This window comes from Aptenodytes patagonicus, chromosome Z (genome assembly GCF_965638725.1).
Source record: "Aptenodytes patagonicus chromosome Z, bAptPat1.pri.cur, whole genome shotgun sequence".
In the NCBI taxonomy this organism is placed as follows: Eukaryota; Metazoa; Chordata; class Aves; order Sphenisciformes; family Spheniscidae; genus Aptenodytes; species Aptenodytes patagonicus.
The window spans coordinates 30,923,809-30,947,776 of NC_134982.1; the positions used below are offsets into that span (position 1 = coordinate 30,923,809).

A 23,968-nucleotide genomic window follows, 5' to 3' on the forward strand; every position below is an offset into this window, starting at 1 on the left:
GGATGAGAGAAGAGTTGTCTCATGACTGGAAGCAAACAGCAGAGCTCTGCAGCATCTGCCTCACTCCTTTTCCCTTAAACTCACATGTCCTGACCAAGCCTTGTTGTCCATTTAAGAATGTAAATCTGTCATGATGATCATTATGTTTTCTTGAGAGGAGAATTTTGTTTACACATGGCACCTGCATGCTCGTAAAACTTTCTCTTCCCTAAAGAGATTTGTTTTGTTTTGTTTTGTTTTGAGCAGGTTTTGGGCCATCTTTAATCATCAAATCTTGAATGTGTGATTCAAGATCTTATTACAAGCACTTTAACTACTGACAGATGAGGAGTAAAATCTGTAAGTGGATTGTTTCACAGTATGACATAAAACACAAATGCTAGGGGAACCATGGGGCTACTGCTTTGTGTTAGTATATCTAAGAAAAAGAGGGTTTATTTCCAACATCTGTTCTCTGTTTACTGTGATGTCCTTCAGCTAATGCAGAAGTTTGTGCTGCTTGCGGAAAACAGAACAAGATTTTTTTAATTTTTTTTTTTTAATTCCTTTCAAGTATGGCTCTATCTGATTGATTTTGTTTCAGGAACTGAAGTCAACAGCCTGCCTCCAGCAGGAATTTATATGAGAATACATTACTGTGAGCATTTGTCAAGGTTACCGAAGGTGAGGTGAAGGCTTCCTATCCTGGCCTGAGGGGAGGGTTGTACTTTTTTCAGTGGGCAGGACTTCCTGCAATCTTGCAGCTGATCTAAAATTCACCAGGGCTCAGCCCTGTTACTTCCTGCTGCAGCCTACTCCAGTTCAATACACTGGTAGAACTGGTGCGCCGGTTGGTGTTGGAGGCACAGCCCACTGTCGCAGGCAGGTCTGGTAAGGATTCCCTCTTCTGGTGCATTGTTTTGGGACCCTGCAAATACCAGGTGAGGTCAAGGTAGAGGGAAAGACACGCTTGGAAACAGCAGGCTGTGTGACTGATGGGCAAGTGGGTGACTGTTGTACTCCTCAGCTTTGCTTGTGGTTGCAGAGCCCTGGAAAAGAGGGCTGCAGTCTGTTCACAGGGCTTATGATCAGTGCAGGGATTCAAGCAGAACTTGATGCATAGGCCTGTCCTCTTCAGAAACGTGAATGTTGCTCGGTGGGAGAGTTTATGCCTTAAGCTGTTCTGCTCTGTTATCACACAGACAGTGTGGGTATTGCTCACAATGAAAATTCAGTGTCCTGTCTTGAACAAGCAAGTCACTGAAACTGCCCCAGCAGTGAGGATAAATGCTGGCTAAGTGCAGCATTTCTAAATGCTCTAGGAATAATGTGGCATGCAAAATTAAGCACAGGAAGGTTTATGCATCATGCATTCCCCCCCGTTTAACAAGGATGCAGTGAAAATCCAAGACACTGCAGTTAGGATTATATGACCGGTTATGATACGAATGGAGCAAACTTCAGCAGAGGGACTGAGAGCTGTTTTGTTTCGTGAAGCTGAACAGCGGATCAGTGGAAATGTAACAGGCCTGCTGTAGCCAGGAAGTGAGGGTTGCAGAGGAAATTTCTGTGGACGTGCTTTACAAATCTTTTTCAAATGCTTAGAGCAGAAAGAAACTTAGTCTCTCCTGTTTTTATGGGAGAAAATAAATTCCCTGAGTTAGATCCTGAAGTCCTTTTTGTTTACTGTTTGGGAATCTGCCTGAGGAAAGGCTAAGTAAAAAAGGGGTATTGGGACAGTAGGATTTTACCCCAGTTTCAATAAAGCAATGTTGAGGATCATCATATTTGAAAAAAGTCTTGCCTACCTTGGTCTGGGACAGGCAGCTAAACGAATGGCACTGGCACCAGAATTTAGGTCCTCTTCTCAAGGTCCTCGGGGAACACATAAATACGCTCTTAGCATTTCCTGAAAAAGTGCATTCCTGGGCTGCTGACTGATGGCTCCAGAAAGAGCACCAGGGTCTCCACAAAACTCAGCTGACATGACTCAGGCTGCCCACCTGACTTAGGCTGCTATCAAGTCCTCTGCCTGCGGTGCTGTGCTCCCACAGCCTGACCTGCCAGTGTAGCCTCAGAGGGCGTATCCACGCTTGTCCTGTGCTAGCCCTACCCAGCCTCTCCTATTTTATGGTGGGTTGGCTATTTGGCAAGGGCAGTTAAGCAACGCGGTATTTCTGTGAAATAACACTGCTCTAAAGATACCATATTTTACTCTTCCTTCAAGCCACATTTTCAATATTGTCCTTGATGCACATAGTTCCACCACCGTGCCTGAAGGAACCTCTGTCCTGAGCTCCTTCGCAGTGGAAGGCTGTGAGGAATAGACACGTAGCATGCTGAATACAGTTCCTTAAGGCTAACACATTGGTAGGGTTACCGGACTCCCCAGTCTTCTGCAGTTAAAGGAATGCAAAAACTTACACAGTTTTGTTGTGGTTTTTTGGCTCCACTTCTGCAATAGATGTGTAATTGGATTGTATTCCTGGTGTGTTGGATAACTCCAGCTCTCTGCCATAAAGATGTCTTAAGGCTTCCCAAGTACCTGAGATAGACATCTTAGATAATCTTTCCACAGATAGCTCTTAAATCAGACCTGCAGTTCTAAGTCCTGTGTCATAGCAGGGTGCTGGAGTTTATAATAGGTAGAGACTAAAGAGACAGGAGCAAGCTGTTACCTTGTCTTTGTTAGGATATTTTCAAACAGCTGGGATGCCGGCTTTTTAAGAGCTACCATTTTTTGTTCTTAGAATTGACGTTTCAGCCTGCAATAAGGAAAATGGAGATGGTCCTTATTCCTGCCTTGGGCAGCACTGCCTCTCTCTGGGGCTGGGTCCTGCTGGAGGGGAAGCTGGGCGCCAGCTCTGCATCCCTTAATTTTCCCTTATTCCCACACAGAGTGTTATGGAGGAACACAGCTGCCTGCGAAGCACTATTATTACAACGCTGCAATCAACAAGGTACTTTGAAGCTGGCTAAAACCCAGTGACCCCTGGCTTCCCATTGTTCCTCGGGCCTTGTGCTTTGCCCGACGGGTTACTTCGTGATTTTGCACTGTTTCTTGACAAAATGTACTAAACACCTTAATAAGGAGCAGCCAGACCATCTCTTTTTGAAGGGCTTTTATTCCTACTGTTGTAGTGGCAGCACAGTTATCAAAGTGAAGTTCTTGCTGCTGTCTCTGACACTTAGTGCACTGCAGCATCGTTACAATGTGGTCTCTATTTTAGGGTAGGAGATACTGACAGAGCATCAGCTGCAGGGGAAAGCAGTGAAAGGACAATATCCTGTTCAAAATTAGATTTGTTTGTACAACGCAAGGAAAAACCCCATTAAAAAAATAATAAGCACAGCTGGTGCTAAACCACTCTGGTGTGCATCCTTCTCTCTTTCTTGTGGAAACTGCTCTTTTTAGTGAGCTGCAGTGCAGTCACACTCTGCAGTGCTATGCCCTTCCTGTGCAGATGCACACGTACGTCAAGCCCTCACTGCCGCCGTGCAGAGGCAGCGCTGACCTCTTCTCTTCCTTCTGTCTTGCTGCAGCACTTTGGCTTTCCTTCTTTTCAAGACTTTTGCCCTCTTCCTTTTCCCTTTTTTTATGCTTCCAACACTGCACCCTGTTTCAGGATCTCCTGGTTTCAGCTTCCTCAGCTGATCGTTCCTTTTAACATTATCTTTGAATAAGATTGAATAAGGTTGAATTCTGATCATCTTGTTTTCAAGACTGCCGCCATTCCCTCTTGTCCCGAGGATCACATCTCCCTTCTCTGCTCATCCTTCCCCCTTTATTGTCTTTCAGCATCCTTCCATCAAAGAGGAGTGGCTCTGGCCTCCTCTCCATTTCTCAGTCCCACCACTTTTGTTTTCTTCCTGGCATCAGGTTTAAAACATACCTACTGAAACAAGTGCCTTGTTTTTTTTAAATCTAGCCATCTATGCAGAGAAATCCGACAAACAAATAAAATCATCCTGGTTGTTTACTCCTCCTCCTGTTTTCCCTGGGGCAGGTAAAAACCTATGTATATAACTTTGTGTCACAATGGAACCTGGCTTTTTTTCTGAAGGAGGAAAATGTGTGGATGCCTGTGCCACAGGCTGAGCCCAGAGATATGGAAGACAATCACGTCCTTAAGGACATAAACCTTTGAGCCAATCTGATTGTAGCTTTTGATTTCTGTGCCTTTTTTTTTTTTTTTAATTGTCTGCAGGTGTTTTATCCTTATTCCTAAGTGGTAAAGAAATGTTGAAAATCTATCTATCTTTATAAGGAAACAAAAATGCTGATGGATCACATCTACCCTAGCTCTCAAAAGCAAAGTAGCAACAGTGGAACAAGATTATTTTTTAACCCCATATTTCTGCTACATTTATAAATCAGAGCAATATTTCTGCTTCTGCAGCTAGAGAAAGGCATTACAAGATTGTTTTCCTGTCTGCTTTATCACACGCTTTGGTGCTGAACAAATTGTAATGAGCAAACTACCCAGTGAACACAGTCTTTTCTTCAGTTTGCAAATGAGGTATGCACTGGCTTACATTCTGACAGATTGTTTTGTTCATAGGAGTTTGAAATACGCTTTGTAGACATATGTAAGTTCATGATTTGCCTGCAAACAGTTTGCTTCAACTGTCTGTAGGTTGGTCAACCCTTACTAGTGGGTCAGCAGCAAGAAGTGCAGACAAAATTTGTTTTCTTACTCAGAAAGCAAGAAAGAATAGCAAACCATGCACAGCACTGCTTAAATATCCAGGTATTCATGAATACAGCTATGAAAGGCCACTTCCAAAAAAACCATAAGCTGTGCAGGAAAGTGAATTTGGCAGAATCATTGGGCAATTCAAGATTTAAGAAAATGCACATGAATAATTATGCCTTCTCTTCTTTTTCACCCTGCTTTAGTGTACATGACACTATCTTTCCTCTGATCTGCTGCCCACCTCTGCTGGACCTCCCTGGTTTATTATAAAGTAAACCCTGCAGGATGGCGTTCTTGGATGGAGCACAGAAAAAGTCCTCTTTGTATAATAAAAACAATGTGAGGGAGTCATTTATTGGATTGGCATGTTGTTGTTTTTGCTGCTTGAATGGCAGATTTACAGGCCTTTGCTGTGTAGGTATTTATTGCTGAGATGGGGGAGGAAACTGAATCATAAACATCTCGGTGACTTTGAATAAAAGCTAAGGAAGTGCTGAGGTCATTCTAGCAGCTTGTGTTTGCAGAGTGCAACAGAAGGTGTTCAGCAGAAGACAAATACTTGCCTCGGCCAGCTACACTAGAAATCTGCTCAATTCATGTTATTAGCTATTATTTGTTTCTATGGATGAGATACAGAAAAACAGTGCTCTTCTCAGTAAGCTACTTTGCCTGCAATTTACTCTTCCCAGAAAGATCCTTGTGATTACAATATTGAAAAAATGTTGTGGCCAAAGTGTAATTGAGACCTCGTCCTACTACCCAGCTAAAAATGTTGTTTTGTGTAATATGTTATGTTTTCCCATAGCTCCACTACAATAGTGATAACTTACTCAATTTCTGCAGAACACCAAAATTTGATGTATAAAGTCCATTCTTGCAGAACCTGTTCCACTGTTTTTGTTCGAAGGTTCTGTATCCCAGCACTTCCCACACATGTACCACTATAGGAGAGCAAGTTATAGGAGTACAGGATTTTTCTGAGGCTATGCTGGAAGTCTATTTCCACCTTTGTCCCATTCCTCTCTGATGTTGCAAAATTAACCTTTTCATGCTGACTTCACCGGGGCATGGCAGCCATGTGTCCCCATCACATCACAAGGGTAAGACTCACACGCCAGAAGCCAAGAAGATTCCACAAACGTGGTATCTTAGGGTTCCCACACCTGATTTCAACTCACCTTAAAATCCAGTACCTGTGCAGCCTTGACTACTGGTAAAGTAACTGATCAAACCTGATTTGTGAAGCTCGCATCCTCTCTTGGTGGCTGAGACCTGATGCGTATGAACTGCCACCTCAGCCAACCTGTTCTTTCAGATTGGAGTATCTTTGCAATAGCCCTGCCTTGAGCAGGGTCTGGACCAGATGACATCCAAAGGCGCCTTCCAGTCTAGAATTTGCATAGCAGTCCAAGGGAAATACCAAGTTCTTGTGATATGCAGGATTATGGTACCACACTACTCTTCTCCCACCTGCATGTCACTGTAGTCACCTAAACTGACATAGCTACCCTGAAACCAGCAGCAGTAGGGAGTTTTAACTGGGTAACTCAAGTGGCTTCTGTTCACTTTAGGAAAAAAATACTTTATATAGTTCAGTCCTCCTTCCAAGCAGCACCCCATTCTGGGGGGGGAAGCTATAGCTTATTGATCAGCAATGGCATCTATGGCCTCCCTGAAACTGGTATATCATTAATGGACAGACCTGTCAAGATTTGCAGGAACTGCCTGTTGCGTGTGATATGTAATCTGCATTTGCCATAATGACTTTGAGGAAGCCTGTTCAGCAGCTGTTGTGTGACAGTCATGTAAGAGAAGAGAAGAGAAAGAAAAAGCAAGGAGAGAATTTTCCCCGTTGCTCCCGCCTCAGATCAGCCCTCTCAAATCCCCAACTGTCTAAAACAAGAAAGTGTGAACATGAGTTGCTTTCAGAGCCCTGGGGATCTGAGTTTGCCTGCTGGAGAGATAATTTGTTTTCCTCCAGGCAGAATGTATCACTCACACTTACCAGTACAAGTGTGTTCTTAATCTCTTTTTAAGGGAAAAAATATACCAATTAGCTCAGTTTGTGGTTTGCCAGGTCTTAATCCATGAGTGGAGACAGGTAGCTCAGCGCCTGTAAAAGCTCATTTGTTACATAAAAAGCTGGATGCTGGACTCAGAATCACGTATCAAGGTTCTAGGGCTCTATCCACAGGTCTGCTGCTGTGTCCAGGAAATATCTCTTGTCCCTACCTCTGACATCATAATCCCAGTGCTGACTCCTGAGGTGTTGTCAAGACTTGAGGAGTGAATTTCTATAAAAGTGCCTCTCTTGACCATAAAGCTTGACCCACGCTCCTGAAAGCTGAAGGGTGGTGCAGCAACCACATTGAGAAGCACAAGTGCACCATTACTACATCACATGTCCAGCAGGATTGTCCCCAAGAGCAGACAGGTGCTCACACCACCACAAATGTGTGTCCCCTGAGCTAAAGCCAGCCTACCACTCCCACACCATACCAGCTGCATCCTGGCACGTAGTGATGAGTCATGGTGTTGTGTTGCCACGCCAGGCATAGGGGTTGAGTGTCACTCTGGATTTGTGCCCATGGATTGTGCTCCCAGTCCCCACCACAAGTCCAATGGACCCAACCTGAGGATGTCTGAGGGATAGACATGCTGTTTCCCTTTTTGCTTTTGTAGGGTCTGACCTCTCTTACTCAATGCTGGCTTGGTGTCCTGTCTCTCATGTCTATGGAAAGCATTAGGTTTCCTGGCACCAACCCTGCAAGACTCCTGCTCCTCTTCAGAAGGACACTCTTGAGAATCTGAAGTTTTGCCAGTGATAACTGATAACTGAGGTGACACTTGGTCATTCTCAGACTCCAAAAAAGCCTGATAACTGGCAAGTACCAAGCCAGGCATTTGCGTTCTGATATTTCTTGTCCCACAGCATGTGGAAGCTCACTCTCGTCCTGCCTTTCCCTTTTCTCCAACACATACAGAGTGGCTGCCAGCTGTACAAACCTGGAACTGCTTAGTGCAAACTTCTCCCACGGGGACTCATCTGCACAGAAACCGACTGTGCAAGTGCTTGTACTCCCATTGCTACTTCTGTAACGTTGGTCTCCTTTCAAAAAAAAAAGAAAGAGGAAGAAAAGAGGACCACTGGGGGAGCTGTTTAAGCTTGGCTGAAAGGATTCATATGGTTTGTGTCAGACATTCTCTTTGGATGGCAGACAATTACATGGTGATGAAGTCCCTGCAAATACTTTGTGTTTTGAAGGCCATGGCCTTCATCTAGAATACAGGAGGCCACGTTCAATTCCTCCATCTACTGAACTGGACTTGAAAGAGGTTGGTATGGAGAGTGTAGGTGTATGCTCTAGCTAAAGATTGCCTTTTGAGAACAGATCTCTCCATTGAGAGAGAGTAGATGGAAAAAGGTATGAAAATCATGGACTTCTGGCAATGTCAAGGAAAACTAAATGAGGGGGTCGTGGGCAGCTGATTAAAACTGATGAACAAAGCTATGTATGATGTTTACATCTGTAGCTATTTTGAAGGGTGCGATTAAAAGAGGTGTTGTTATTCAGTGGTCTATTTAGCAGCATTGCTCCACCTCAGCTACTGCCCATTTGCAGCAGCAGATCCAGATATTACATGGGAACAACCTATTCCATGTCTGCTGCAAACCACTAACCCAGAGCACCTGGGGCAACTGCAGAAAGACAAAATGAGAAAGGTACTGGGATAAGGCTGCTTGCTGTACGCTATAGCTTGGCACAGTGGGTCACACAGGCAGGGCTGGCTCATTTGGTGGCCAGCTGCTGGCTACCCATTGATCTGGTGTCCTTCAAATGCCCTCTAGTGGCTGTGGCTCTGCCTGGGGGCCATGTCCCCATGGCACAGCTGGAGCAAATGAAGTGCTTTGCATGAACATGCAGAGCATCACCTGAAAGCACGTGTGGAAAATGCCCGGTGCTCGATGAAAGCCCCCAGCTCCCCCACTTTTGGTGGTGCTGTACACGAGGTGGCATCCAACAGCGCAGCTTTCTGCTTCGCCAAGCAGAAGAGCCAGGTTGGGAGGGAACTGGCATGCCAATGGTGGTGGATGCTCAGCGGGCCCTCCTTGCGTTTGTACAAGATGCAGTGTTGTTTTAAAGAACGCTATCTGAGGGGAAATTTCCTCTTCTGAATCTCTGCTTAAATGGAGATGTAGCACTCCAGGCACCAGGGAAGGAGATGAGGCTCCATGTCATCCCCTGAGACAACATGGTCAGAGGCCGATGAGTAAAGGATCCTAACATAAACATCTGTGGGGTCCACCACAGACTCAAGAGAGTCTTTGGACAGTGAGGGTCTATTGCTGAAGGTCCTAAAGGGTAACTGGGGGATCTTGTGCAAGAGGTGCAACCTGGTGAAGGAATTCAAGGCACGCTGAGAGCTGCAGATTTACTTAAGGGAGTGGGAAGGGAATGACAATCCCCCTTCCCTGCCATCATGGAGCACAGTGCTGGTTTCTGAGGTCTCTGATATGGCTGTGCAGTCTCCACTTCCAGGCAGGGGCTCTGTCTGACCTGCATCTGAAGGTTTTTAAAGGAGAAGAGCATCTTGGCTTGGCTTGTGCTGCCGAAGATCAGAAGTCAAATTGCTGTGACAGGGAGAGTCAAAACAATTGACAGGGAAGCCAACTGGAAACCCCTCTCACATTCTCTCTTGATTTTTTTCTTTTTAAATTTTGTCCTCTTATTATTACAGAGCTGCTATTTTTATCTTGCAGACCCGTATTCACTGCCTGCTCCTTGGTTGCCTCCTGCTTAGATAACGTTTGGGGGCAACACAGCTCTTGCTTCATTGGGTCTGTGACTGCAGGGTGGTTTTGTAATGCTGTGTTTGGTATTGCTAACTTCTCAAACCTGCTGCAGACCTCCATATATGATTTTTGTCAAGTAATTTCAAACAGTTGCACTGCTTGTGTGTGAAGTGGCAGAGTTAAAGAAATACTGTCTCCGGTCCTGGTTCTCTGCAGCTGTATCGAGAATGTAAGCTATTTGGGGCAGGGATCACCTTTTAGGGCATTTGTGCAGCACCTAGCACAATGAGGTCTAGGACGCCTAATACTTTCCTGCCCAGGAAAGCAGAAAAGAAGAAAATAAGGCACTGCATCCTTATGTGGAGACTGCCCTGGTCTATGCTGTGTGTGGATGTGTAAATTAGAACAGATGATGCACTTAGCAATTACGTTCTTTGCATACATAAGCAGGAACAACAGCTCCCAAACTGCCAATATCTCTCTTGGTTCTCACTGAACGGCTGTGTGTCACACGGTCACGCAGCAAGGGGGCTCAAGGAAATGAGAGGAAGGAATGACAGAGGAGGAAGCTTCAAATGGGAAGATACATCCCTCTCCAACAGGGAAATGAACAACAGCATCTTTTTCTAAAGAGATTGAAATTCACCTGCATTTCAAGCCCTCTCTTGTTTCAGGGAGTTTGGTTTGAGCAAGAGACATTTTAAACTAGCTTTGAAAGCAGAAATGTGTCTTCAGCTAACCATGCCTCAGTATGCACAGCCTGAGGCTGGCTGTGTGGTGGGCTGCCTTTTTGATCAACTCTGTTTTCTGCCCTTCCCTGTGTGTCTCCTGGATCTTCACATAAAACAAAAACAACAAAAAAAAACCCCGCAAACCCCAAAACAACAAAACCAACCCAAACGAAAGGGGACAACTCTGCTTTTTCCAGCCCTTGAAAAGCTTCACACTGACATGCTGATGAAGGAAGACTGCAGTTTCTATGACCGTGTTGGTATCTAGATAACATCACCTGACACACAGCCTTCCCTGAATCATGGCATCTGCTGTCTTTCCAGCTTTCTTGCAGGCTTCAGGAGAAAGAACCTCTTGGCTGCATCTGCATGTGAAAATAGGTTGAGACCTCCAAACTCAGACATTTGGAAGATGACATAATTTGACATGAGTCAGCATGATTGGCAGGTCAAAGCATAATGCTGGCTCTTGCAGCTCAAAAGCGCATGGTAAATTGGCAGAGCTGTGAAGCTCACCGTGCCACAGTCTATGTGGTGCATCTCTTGATATTTCCTCTCTACATATACCCAGAACAGTTATTTGATAGTTCATATTATTCAGACCACATCAGCGCTCAGAAAGGGAGCAAGAAGACAGAAATGCAGGTGACCTGAGCCTCTGACAGATAGCCAGTGAAGCAATGACCTCAGGTGCAAAGTCACTTAAGGCAAGCTTTTGAAATGACACAGCCAGTTGGGTGGTCCTGAGCTCTGTTTAAAAACTGGGCTGGAATTATTGCAATGGAAACAGCTGGATACTGAGTGATTTTAAAAATCTGGCTCTTCTTTAGCTGCCTCCGTGGGAACTGAGCTAAATTGAAAACCTGGCCCTGACTGGGCATGCTGAGCACTTTAAAATTGATCCTTCTGCTCTTTGGAAATTTCAGTCGATGTTGTGTTCTGCCAGTAGTTGAGATTTCTTTGTTTTCAACGGGAAACTTTCTGAAGTATTACTGTTCTTTGTTCTACATTTTTTTGTTGCTGCTTTCTTTTTCAGCTGACACAAACATCAGTGCCTGTCAATTTCAGAGGCTGTTCCAGGCTCTATATGCCAGTGTGGTTACAGCCTGCTAAATCCTTTGCTTACATACCAGAAGGCAGAAGTAGCTATCTGTCACCTTACTATTTGTTGCCTTTGAATCCCAGCCTGAATGAGTGTGTGCATCTTTCAGCCTGAGTCCAGAATAACACTAAAATTCAAGCCTTATCGGCAGGAGGAACTCTCTCCACCAAAAGCCCCAGCCAAGTTTGGGGCCCTGTTGTACTCACTGTTGTGCAAATAAAGCCTGTACGTTCTCTGCAGAGTAAACAGACAATGTTGACATGGAGCAGCAGGAGAAACAGAAGGTATGAAGTGTTGAAGCAGCTTAGGTAAGGGTGCACAAAGCATGGACAGCCAAGATGAGAACAATACTTAGATCAAATTGATATCCTTGTGTTTCACAAACACAGCTGGACAAGTATGTTTGCTGCATACCGCCAGCTTTCAGCAACCACTGAAGGGTTATTAACAATTAGCGATAAAAACAAGATGGGGGATTTCAAACATAGGCAGAGGAGCATATACTAAAAGTCTTTTATAGAGCTGCACCCAGTTATTTAGCATGGATGGCTGCCAGTTGACAAGTGAGCTCTTTTGACAGCATGCTGTGATGCTCTCGTGGGAATGGGAGAAGTGTCAGGACAGAATACCTCTGTCACCCATGTCAGCTGCACACTGCTGGGAAATGGTGATCGGTGCTGTGTAGTATATTAGTGCATTTGGATGCTCTTGCCTCCAGCACAGGGATATGAAGGTACCAGCAGTGCTGGCTAGATGATTATCATGTGACTTTGGGGCGTAGTATAAAATCCATGGAAACAAGCTGATGAGTGTTTTCAGCAGTCTGAATCCAAAGGGCCAAGGCAAGGCAGCAGGCTAAACCTGTCGTCCCATGAAGCCCTGGTCTTTGTACGAGCAAGGAGTCATTTACTGCTTCTCTGAAGCTGAGGAGTGATGGTAAATAGAGACCTGATACCAGCTGGAGAGTACACAGATGTTTCTGCTTTCATGTAAAAGGTACGAGGCTGGTCTGAACTGCTTGACTGTCTGGGTAGAGGACAAATCTCTCTGCTGCTAACTCCCTGTTGGCTTCCTGAATCTGAAAATGTCTCCTACTGGGCAGTAAAGTCAAAGCTAAGAGTTTGGCAAAAGCAGGAGTGATCCTCTTCCTGCTCTCCCTCAATCTGTGAACCTCTCACTGCACACTTGGGTCTGTTCAGAAGAGAGCAGCCAGCTACTCCTCACCCCATACCTCAACAAGCTTCATTCCTGTGGTAACACTGTCTTTGCATTTGCATGCAAAGTATGATTTGCACTGCACTGAACACTATTTAGATTGGCTATTATGTGATAAAATCATTCGGGGCGGGGGGGGTAGGGGGTAGGGGAGGCAAATACCATCTTGCTGTTTGCTTCTGCTGTCTGAGTCCTGACCTGAATGGGTTTCTGAAAAAAAAAAATTGTGACAGAAAGAGGAGAGGGAGGACCAGCATTGATGGCTGCTAGGGAAAAGAGCCTTTTGTTGGATAAATTTCATCATGAGTTACACACTCTTCTTCCCATATTAAAGACCATACTGCCTTTTGATCTTGTGGCCGTGACCACAAACTCCAGTGCAGAAGAGGATGTCTCTCCTTTGCAAGAGCTAACTCTCATGGCCCAGGGTCAGTTCTTTCTCCTCTCTCTGGGTCGTAGCAAGGACAGGCTGCACCCTCCGCAGGGCAGATGGTGTCTGAGCACCTTTTTGGGATCTGCGCTGTGCCCACTGTTGGAAGTCAAGCCTAATACTTTAAAAATGGAGCATTTTCTGTATGTATGAGACACTAAATTCACTATTTCCTTGATATTGTAGTCTTACTACATGTCTTGTTTGTGAGTGAATTCTAATAACAGCCTGGCATAGATTAGAAGCTGGGCTCCCACACTGGACATTGCTAATAGCCCCTTTCTGATGAAAGTTTTGCTGTGGGTGGCTTGGTTCCAGTTTGAAGGAGAATTTCCCTTTCTGTTTCTTCAGTATCTCCAGGGCGGGGGGAGGAATGTGGTCCCTGATGTGCATTCTTTCCCACTGCTATTTCTGGCTGTGCACAGTCTGCTGCTTCACAGTGGCTGGACCAGGGCGTTTAGTTAGTGAATAGTCTGTTATGGGAGATTAAACAGATATCCCTACAGTAAGAGAACAATAATCTTGTGATCATTCAGTGGTTGTTTGGTTTTGGGTTTTTTTTGTCCTGAGCAGTTACATGCTACTAGAGTTACATGTATCTTAAGCAAACAGAGATCCATAAAGCTCAAAACATGCTTCTGGTTTTGTGCAGCTTTCTGTCACAGCAAGAGGTCCACTTGTGAAGATGGAAATACAGAGATGTGCTGCATATACTGTGGAGAAACATGGCAATGTGACATGAAACCCAGCATCCAAGCTAGGGGAAGAAATCTCTCAGACACAAGCATTGGCCTAATGCTTCATCTTCTTGCCTTCCTGTACTTAGGTGGTAGCCATTAGGTATTTACACCTGGGACCTAAGAGCCCACCCCATAGATTTCACTAGGATAGATGTAAGAATGAGGCTTGCGGGACTGAGAGGTAGCAAACCTCCCCCAGAAATGATAGAAAGCCGTGAAACAAAGGATGGAAAAATGAATCCCTTCATCTTGAGAAGATTTACCACTCCCACTCTTGTGGTGGCTGACAATGAAATTTTGTTTGTCCCCCTCATTTTGCTTTTCCACCTACAGTTTTGTGCATCTGAAAAAAATGGCCATTGGAAAACCCTCAGAGGCACAGTCATTTCCACTGATCCACATTCAGCACTGCCTCCGCAGTGCACCCTCCCTCCAACGTACTAAATAAGGCGCCTTCTGCTCTCAGAGGACCACTCCTGGGACAAGAAAGGTGGCAGAGCCTTCATGCCTCTTCAGCCTGCGTGCTGCTGACGGAGCATGCTGTTGAACACCACATGAGCAGCAATTGTCAGTGTGAGGTGAAGGCCTGTCCCGCAAAAGCTCCAGAAGCTCCCTTCATGCCCCCCTCCTTGAGCTGTCCTCATGCACAAACACACTGCTGCTGTTTGATCCGAGTTAAACAGGCACCGGTGCTGTAAAGCCAGGCTCAAACCAGACCCGGCAGTATCCAACAGCCAGTGAGGAGGATCACTCATGGAAGATAGCAGGTCTGCAACTTAAAAGCTTAATTTAAAAAACAGTTGTTAAGACAGTTCTTAATCAGCCGCAAAAGCATCCTCATGAGGACTGCGGCAATTAGGAATTAATCTTTGTTTGAAACAGGAAAATATTTTCCACCAATGCATCAAAACCTGAATGTAAACTAGGCAGTAGGTGGAGAGATTTATTTTAATGACCACTCTGTTCCTGTTTGCTCTTCTCAGGATATAGCTAGCACCAAAGAAAATCATGAATCCATGAATCAGCCACGTCACTGCTATTACAGAAATTAAAATCTCCCGTCCCTATGGTGCAAACAAATTAGGGGGTGAAGTGCATAATCTAGGGTCTTCACCCCAAATTGTATGAGGGTATTAGAAATGATATTGCCAAATCATTGGGATCTGGAGACATACAAGAGCGGTCACCACAGTAGATCTCACAGATTAATAATCTTTCTGTACCTAACTGAGATGCAATATAACAGCAAGAACATAGCTTCATGGATAAATAAAATGGTAACAAATATGTCCATGCGATGAATTAACAGGGAAAATGAGGTTTGCATATATGCAGTAAAGTAGGCATACGTTGCAAATTTATCTCTCTACACTCTGTTACTGCCCAGAGAAATGTACTTATATTTAATCCAGCTCTGGTGCACATGACAGGAATTCTGCAGCTGTCAGTGATGTTATGTACTGCAAACTCCACACATCCATTGTAAAACTGTGTTCATTACAAGAAGTAAAATACGGTACCTGAATCTTAACTGAAGTATTAATAATGAAAATGGACTACATGCATCCTGTTTGCTGAGCAATTATTCCAGGGAAGGGATTGATTTTAGCTTTTGCCTCACTGACTGAATGGCAGAACAGGTTTTTGCATGCAGTGTCTCTGACCTGGAGAAAATGTCAGAAACTTTATAAGCTTTAAGGAGAAATGCAAGGTTTTTTGGGTTTTTTTGCCTTAGCTATGTGCAAGTAAAACTTTATAATCTGTGTTATTTCTTAGAAAAAAGAAGCTCAGAAAAATTTAATGTAATATAACTTACTTAATCAGAAGCCTGCATAATCATAAAATTCTCTACACTGAAACATGATCCATTTTCAAATGTGTATCATTGAGGTTTTGTTGACAGGGCTGTTAATGACAACCCTGATTCTGTGTAATGGGCACACATTTAGGTGATGCAGTAGTGTTTAATTTTACTGCGAGCTTCAGTTGTAGCCTGCTTGAACCGCTTAAAAAAGCTATTAGTTCCTGCTTAGCTGTTTTGTGCAGAAAATGTATGAAACACTTCACTCTTACCTGTGTGTGATTCTGGGCCTCTATCTATGTCCCAGCCATCAGCACTGGGCGGAGGACAAGCTCTGTGCACATCCCAGTGCAGGCAGCCTGATTTCTTCAGCCTCTCCTTTGAAGAGCCCTCTTGCTTAGACAGGATATTGAAATATTGCGTTCTCCTACCTGGGAATCATGCTGAATCAGGACAAAGAGCATCTTTACTATACAGTTTCAAGGGGAATGTACCCTGAAGCCTTGGAAGTTATCCCTTCGAAGGAAACTAGCCTGCTTTAAAGAGCAGGAAATACAAAAGCCAAAAACTGTCATGACAATAGCTGATAGCAAGGATCCTCTATCGCTCCCCACAAAAGCCAGAATCTACCCGAATTTATTGGTGACATTTCTTGTTGTGGAAGGTGTTTTGGATTTTTTTCTAAACTTAACCCCAAATGTGGTTCGAATCAGAATCATTTCACCCAGGGTCAGGAAAAGTGCAAGGACTTCCCTTCTGTTCGCACTTTCATGGTCTGAAGCTGCAACTGCAGAGCAGCAGCATGCTCCTTGAAAAGGACCATTCGCATCTGAAGGAGCAAAACCTTTAAAAGCCAGAAGGAGAAGCGCCTTTCCAGCACTTGCTGCCTCCTGAGCAAGCAGGACGGGGCTGGCAGCGGAGCGTGGGACCATCCCTCCTCTGGTCAGTGCCTTGGGATGCGCCCCGCACCACCAGCGAGCAGGCTGCCGTATCCATGGCAATGGGCAGTTCAGCTGCTAACTTTTCAATGCATAAAAAAGGGAATTACATTATTTCATACTTGATGTAATGACTGTCTGGTTGGACACTTACAGCCAATAAATAATAAGCTTGGGATCAGGTATTTCTTGGCAGCTAATGGCCACCTGTGCTAAAAGCTGTCGGCTCCTGCAGTAGTTCATTAAGTGATGGGAAATGGCCTTTATGTCAGTCATGGCACCAATAGAAAAGTTTTGTTTCAAATGTAATCAGCTTTACAACACTAATGCCACTTCTAAGTGAAAATGGGAGTAGCCAGTGCATGATGCTGATAAGAACACATGTATGAAGTTCTAGTCAAAAAACATTAAAATGACAAAAGTCATACAAGTTTTCACATTTGCCTGAACCATATTTTTCTGGGTGCACCATTTGTAGTGATAACATCCCCCAAGAGCCCCAAACTTGGTACACGTCAAGAGGAGTCTATTTTCAAATGTTAGTACGTGCCTAATCTTTGCTCTCATGTGCAAGCTATAAATAGCAATTGATTTGTATGCAGATGAGAATTTGTAATAAAGAAGGGCAGGAAGACGGTCATCCTCTCTCCTCTTTCTTCTCCAAAACCCTTTCTTCTGCCTTGATGAGGAAAATGCTGCACTTAAATGGAGCTGTAGACTAAATGTAGGCACCGTGTGGTGCAGCTTTTAGGCCCGGACTTGCCAGAAGGTCAGACAAGAGGATCATAACAGCCTCTCCAGCAACTTTAAAATCTGTGTTGACTGTTGGTGTTGAATTCAGAAGCTACTCATCCCTCAAAACCCATGCAATGTGGACCAGATACCAGGGGGCAGAGCAATTCATGCCACCTGTGTAGCTGTTTGACAATTAACAGGCAATTGCACAGCTGACAGAAAAGCTAATGTGAGCCATCGGGTCTGGCATGCCTGGATGTTACCTGAACTGAGTGCTGGAGGAGTCCCCCCTGACTAGGGCAGCCAGTGTTTTCCAGCTGCCGCTTCCGAAGGGACACTGCCTGTCACAAACATCCAGGCTCCCTCAGGCTTACTTGGACCTTCTTCTCCAGGGGCAGTCAGCAGCAAAGCAGGGCACAACTGGGCAGATGTGCTGTACAAAGGAAATAGAAAGACAATTCAATTGTTTCTCATTTGTCTCTTTCTGCTCCCCCACAAAAAAGCCCACAGAGGTACTTTTCCACAAATAAAAATAGTGCTGATTATTTATGTTAACAAGTAGCCAGTGTCCTCAGGAAACAACTGAAGGGCACGGAATTAAATGGGAATTTTATCCCTAATACCAGCAGCCTAGGATGCTACCAGTGGGCCCCACCTGCATAGCATAATGTTTATCATTGATGTGCACATGTGAAAGGAAGAAGGAGGTCCAGCAAGGATAAGAGTCATGAAGGACCGAGAGGACAATCACATCTGCACTATTACTTGACCTCAGGCTTCTTTAGTTCTATTACCTTTTTTATCATTTGAATCAATGGAAAAGCTTTCACCCTTGTTGCCAAAGGTGAAATAGCAGGCAAAACTCTCACTCCCTGAAAGTTTTGCAGCAGCAAAGGAGGGATCTTTACTTTTACATACGTAACGGCAGGATGGAAAAAAAGAGGGATGATCATGGGAGAAAGAAAAGCAGCAGAATAATGAGGTAGCCACACTGGCAAATGGAAAAGAGCAGGTAATTTGAAAAGAATTACATTACACAGGGCAAATTAAAAGATTGAACTTGCAAATAGAAGCCAATGGAATGACAGTGTAGAAAGGATTAGAGAAAACTAAAAGACAGAGGTGGAAGGTGGTAAAATATTGCTTTCATCTCCTAGTGCAAAACATGTATTAATGTTTCAATAAAGGGACAAACGGTGGAAGCATTACATCATACCATAACTTTAAATGAATCAGGGAGCTTTTGCAGCAAATTAATATCATGTGTGTGTGTGTGTATGTAACAAATTCACCCCCATTGCAGAAATTCCTGTCAGATTTACCCACAATTCTGCATAATTGTTTCAAAGTCTGTCTTGTCTTTACTAACAATGATGTCTCTAGTGCTCATGGTTTCTGAGATGAAAATGAAAAGGTTAACAGTATGTGAATCACAATGTCTTTCAAAGTTTGCTGACAGCCTGAAGAAACACTGAAAAGGTGTGAACTTCCTGAATTCCGAAATCCGAAGTTAATAGTCTGCACCTTATTAAAACTAAGGACAATACAAAGTTAAATTTAATACCCCATTATTATGAGATTTACTGAATGCATAGTTACTCTACCGAAGCATTTCTGTATCTTCCACAGTGTTTTGCAAACTCCAGAAGACCCTCTATGAAGACAGGACTGGTTGAAAGTGGAGCACGTTGAGACCTGGCTGTTTATCAGACAAAGGTTGGCAGTTTTTGTCATTGTGCAATGTAGTGCCCTGGTGTAGTTACACTCATTGAAAACTGTGACCTTGAGAAGATATGGTCACATATATCTGCAAACTCACGCTCCTTGTCTCCTTCAAGATGATGCACCACATACTTTTGCAGGGAGACTTTAAAATACAGAGAAAACCTACTCAGACTTGACATTTGGTTTTGTTTCCTTCACAACAAAAAGGGACTTAAAAGGTCATCTAATGGAGGCACGTCATCCCACCAACAAAGAAAATGACTGAAGCAAATTATAACAGTTATTATGAAAGTATGAGGTCAAGAAGTGCCAATGTTGTGGAAATGACATGCGTGAGTCATTCAAAAGGAAAATTTTGACTGAAAAAGGAACTATGGAAGGAACATAAAATGTCAGGTCTTTGAAACTCCTAAGACCTATTTATTTTTAAGCACAGATTAGGATTAATGTTTTGTAAATGCAAGAAGGAATACACAGTTTTCCTCTCCAATTTTTGTTCAAGGGAAACCACTGAAAAATAAGGTAGCCATTGATTTTAAAGCAAAATGTTGCTCCACACAAACTCAGCGTATGGAATCATCTCTTTTTCTAAGTGCTTAGTGGTAACTGGGCTTTATCCACCTCTGAAACAGACAAAGCTCAGCCCATGCAAAAGTCCTTCTCAGGAACATCCTACAAACGAACATATCCAAGGAGGAGAAAATGAGTGCATCTGCAAAAAGTAATTATTGCAGATGAGGCATTTGGGTTAATTCCATGTGAAGACAAGGGTGGTGGGGCCATCTGTGCTGTACAAATAAAAATTAATCCTAAAGCAGATGAATCCTCCAGCACCTTTAAAAAGGGAAGTATTTTTTCATGTTTTGGAGACCAAAACAAGGCTCAAGCTGTATTACCTAATGGGCATTATGCACTACCTAATAGGGAAAAATGCGAATAAGTCTGAAATCCCCCAAGTCACTGTGCGTTGTTTTTAGTGGCAAGAACATCCTTCCTCTCTCATACCACTGATAGCACCAATTTCAAAAGGAAAAGTAAGTAACAAGTCATTTTGAACAGCGGGTAATGACGGTATTGGTCTTTATTCTCACTTGTGCCAAAATCCCTTTTACACCAACTCAGGAGACTAGAGAGTCCTAAAAGCAGCATTTTACCAGGTGTTGAGCAGCCTTAATGAACATGAAAATCAAACCCATTACCTGAGAGAGGGTGCGATAAAGTGCCTGGCTGCCAATAACCTACACACAGGTGCCTCACGTACTAGGAGATAGAGAAAGAAACACATCAAAGTAACTAGAAAGGGAAATTATTCCATTAGCTGCAGAAGTCAGGGAAAACCACTTCCAAGTAAGGTGGCACTGTGTCCTTGGAAGGAGGGAGAGCCTCTCTTCCACTCCACAGTTGGTTTTGCAGCCAGTAAAAGGTGGTGGGGGAAAAAAAAAAAGGAAAGAAGAGGTCTTTCTAAAGCTTGAACACTGGTCATCTGAAGGATCTACTAACTCTGCAACATAGTGCACAGACAGACGCAGCTAAAGATGCCTGGAGAGACAGGAGAGGAAAAGAGAAAAGAGGAAAAGAGAAGACAAAAGCTGAGAAAATATTACTAGAGGAAACTTAGAGGGGGAAAAGAATCAAAAGTAAAAGGGAGAAAAATGAAAATAAAAACCCCAAAAACACCAAACAAATAACCCTCCAAACTCAAACCAGATGTATCTAATAGGAGTCTGGGCTGCCAATACAGTACAAGTCTGAGCCTAAGAGAAAACACAAAACAAGACACAAGGGGATAATTTTTCTTCTAATTTGTCCCTGTTTGTTACATGTCGTGATTTTACTTCTAAAAAGGGAAACTCTCTGACTGTGAAAAAGCTTCACCCTTCCTCTGCTGTTGCCACTTACTTTCTCATCTCCCACCCCCATTATTGGAGGTTTTCACTTTGACTATTGATGTTTTCTCTATCAACAAGCAGCTGCATCCGGAGTGCATCACCTGGGTACAGTGGGATTTGGGGGATGGCACTGGGAAGGAAAGAGCGGTAGTGACACTCAAAACCCACAGTGGTCTCAGAGGGATATTTCCCATGAGAAAGGCACGCAGGCATCATGCACCCGCATGGAGACCACCAAAGAACAGGGGATAAGAGATGCTGATTTCAGTTGCACTGAAACATTTTGTGGATGTGCCTTACGCCCAGGGCACAGAGGCAGTAACCTCAGGTAACTTTAGCAATGCTTTAGTACCCTGGTGCAGCACAGCACCCCTGAAGCTCTGCTGTTCTCCGCAGCCTCGGTGGCACCAAGCCTGGCCCCGGTGGTGTTTCAACACCTCGCTCCACCGCTCTGCTCTACCTACAGAGGGCAAGGGGAGTTCAGTCCTGGAGGGTCCTCCAGGTTGCATGTCCCCAGCCTCTGTCACTGGAAACCCTCCGAGTCTGACATTGGAAAATGTTCAGCACTCTTCTCCTCTGCAGGTTTCCTAGCTGTGGGGGTGGCCAGAGGCCATGGGTTTTACTGTGTGAGTGATATTCCCCATGCTTGTAAAGGACAAGCATTTAATGGACCATCTGTCTATGGTCTTCTCATGGTCTACCATGTTCCTGGCAAAACCACGGCTCCCATTATGTTTTATCTCCCTTTCCCTCAGATTCATTAAAGCACTACGTGTGTGATGTCAAAATCTTGATGCAATAGGATGGGATAGAAATGGCTGCGAACTGAAGGGGAATTATACATATTTCTGACATGGTAGCAGCTATTGCTTTGCATATCCAACCCCAAATTGATGCAGCAGATGGAGGAAGGGAAAACAGGTTACATGCCTGCAGTGTTAGTGTACTGACAGGCTCTGCCCTGCCAACTAGCTCAATGACTTGCCATGCCTCTGTTAGAGTGGTTTCTAAGAGGACCTGAAATTGCAGTTTAGATTGTAATTTATGAGTGCTTTTCATGTCAGAAGAGTGTGTTGAAGCACAAGTTTAGCTGCAGGTATCAGCCCTTGGGTTAGTAAAGAATTATTTTGTAAAAGGCAAAATATTTATCATTTGCATATAGAGAGCAAACAATAACCCTCGATCTGAATCTCCTAATAAGAAGTGCCTTGAAAAATACCATTATTATTTGTTATAATCATGTTATTTGTCACTCTGTGACTTTAAAACAAAGAAAATTCAAATAAAAAATGCTCACTTCTATTTGCCTCTAAATTAATGTTGCTGTTTGCTATTTTATGACTTCATGTGCTGTTCCTTTCTGAGCTTTCACAACAGCACACACAAGACTGGGCTATTTTAATTTCACTAACTACATACTTAAAATCAGATCTAGGAATTTAGGAAGCTAGGTGTTTAGTTCCTCCGAATACATGCCCCTTAAGGACTGTCCTGGGAGCACTGAATCATTTACTCTGAACAGTCAGCAATCAATGCTTTTTTCAGTCCTATTATGAATACTGGGCTGGATTTGAAGAAACAACATTTAAGAGCTGCATAGTTTACTACAAAAGCCAGATTTTTGTGTAACCTATGCATGACCAATGAATCTGTACCTATGTTTCACTGCAGGCTGCACATAAAAATAATTTCTGCGGTATTTTAATGAGAAATTATATTTCCCATTACACAGCGATAATTACTTCAGCAGACTTTTTCATTTCAAAGATGGGTATGAGGTAAGATAACTGAGGGCTGAAGCTGTGTGAAACAGGCTGATGTTCAGAGTTTACAGAATATTGGCCTAATATATGTTGGTTTATACCCGACGGAGTCTGTAGCTAAGCATGTACAACTAATACAATTTACAGGTGTGAAGCTCTGACTAGCCAGGAGCCAAGCTGTTTTAAAATTGTCTTGCTGAATGCATTTTCTAAAAAAAAAAAAAACCCACCTGTACTCAAACCTAGACAAGTCTATGTACGGCTAATTTAGGCAAGAAGAAGAAAATGCTTTTGTCCCACCTTGAATTTCTGCTTCCCAAGAATCAGTTTCTTTCCAGTGTCCTTGACTGTAATCATACCTACCCTCCCCATCCCAGGGCTGTGAAACCTGTCCTCGCTGAGGACCGCAGTGCACTATCAGGCAGGGGGTGCCACGTCCCCATTGAAAGGGTGGGAACTCAGGCACAGGGAAGCAGCTGCAGGGTCTGGGAAAGCTTTTGAGACCGTAGATGCATGTCCTGGTGAGGTGTCTATTTCTTGGGGAACGCTGTCATCCCATACCACCATGGTTTTCACAGAAAAGAAACTGAGATGAGAGGGTCTGAAAGGAAACAGTCCGTTCAGACCTGGACAATGAAAGATCAGGCCTTCAAGGCTCTTTGAGGTATGTACCCAGTATCCACCATCCAGTGCACATGTGCCCAGAGAGACCAAACACATGCTGACTCCACATAGTGCAGGTATTCACATTAGCTCCAACCCCTGTTGTCGCACCTGCCTGTTCTGGCCCAGAAAAAGGACTTGCAAGCTCCATGATGAACATGATGAGGCTCCTTGTCGGAGTTACTAAGATTTTTCCTGCTTCTGATGGTGAAAGCAGCATAATAGATAAAGGGGCTCCACATCCCATCCCAAGACATGCACATCAGCATGTTCACACAGGAGCTATGGGATGGAGCAAGGAACTGAAGGTTGGTTTAACTTGTCCCAATAAGTTGCAGTTGTTCTGGTGCATTTTGGATGCAGCAGAACTGCTCATACCTCTTTGACCTACACCTGAAGTAATCTGCAGTTCATTTAAATGACACAGTCCTTTTGTGAGATTATTTGAACCAGCATTACAAAGAAGCCTGTGCTTGCCTGGGGTCTAAATCACTCGCTAGTACTGGAATGGGTTTTCGGTAAGTACCACTGCCTGCCTCACCGCTGTATGCCCACAATAGCCTCCCCACAGCAGCATGACTCAAGGACTCAGTGCCTTCCTGCCTGCTTGCCCCAGCCACAAACCCACAATCACCATTTCCTTCTCCTCCAGCATTTCTAGATCTCTGCTGCTGCTCTACACAACCTGACAAGCAAAGATGACAAACTGTCACCATGCGACCAAGGTTTAGTCATTTCATCCAGGGTAGTAATATACCGTGGCCT

General features: G+C 44.0%; 1 long non-coding RNA gene across 1 annotated transcript; it reads left to right on the forward strand.

Annotated features, from left to right (window-relative positions):
• Positions 1-770: 770 nt before the first annotated feature.
• Positions 771-5,039, forward strand: LOC143172716 (uncharacterized). The gene is made up of 3 exons (XR_012997395.1): positions 771-870; positions 2,878-2,939; positions 4,880-5,039. It is a non-coding gene; the product is annotated as an uncharacterized LOC143172716 (long non-coding RNA).
• The last annotated feature ends 18,929 nt before the right edge of the window (positions 5,040-23,968 follow it).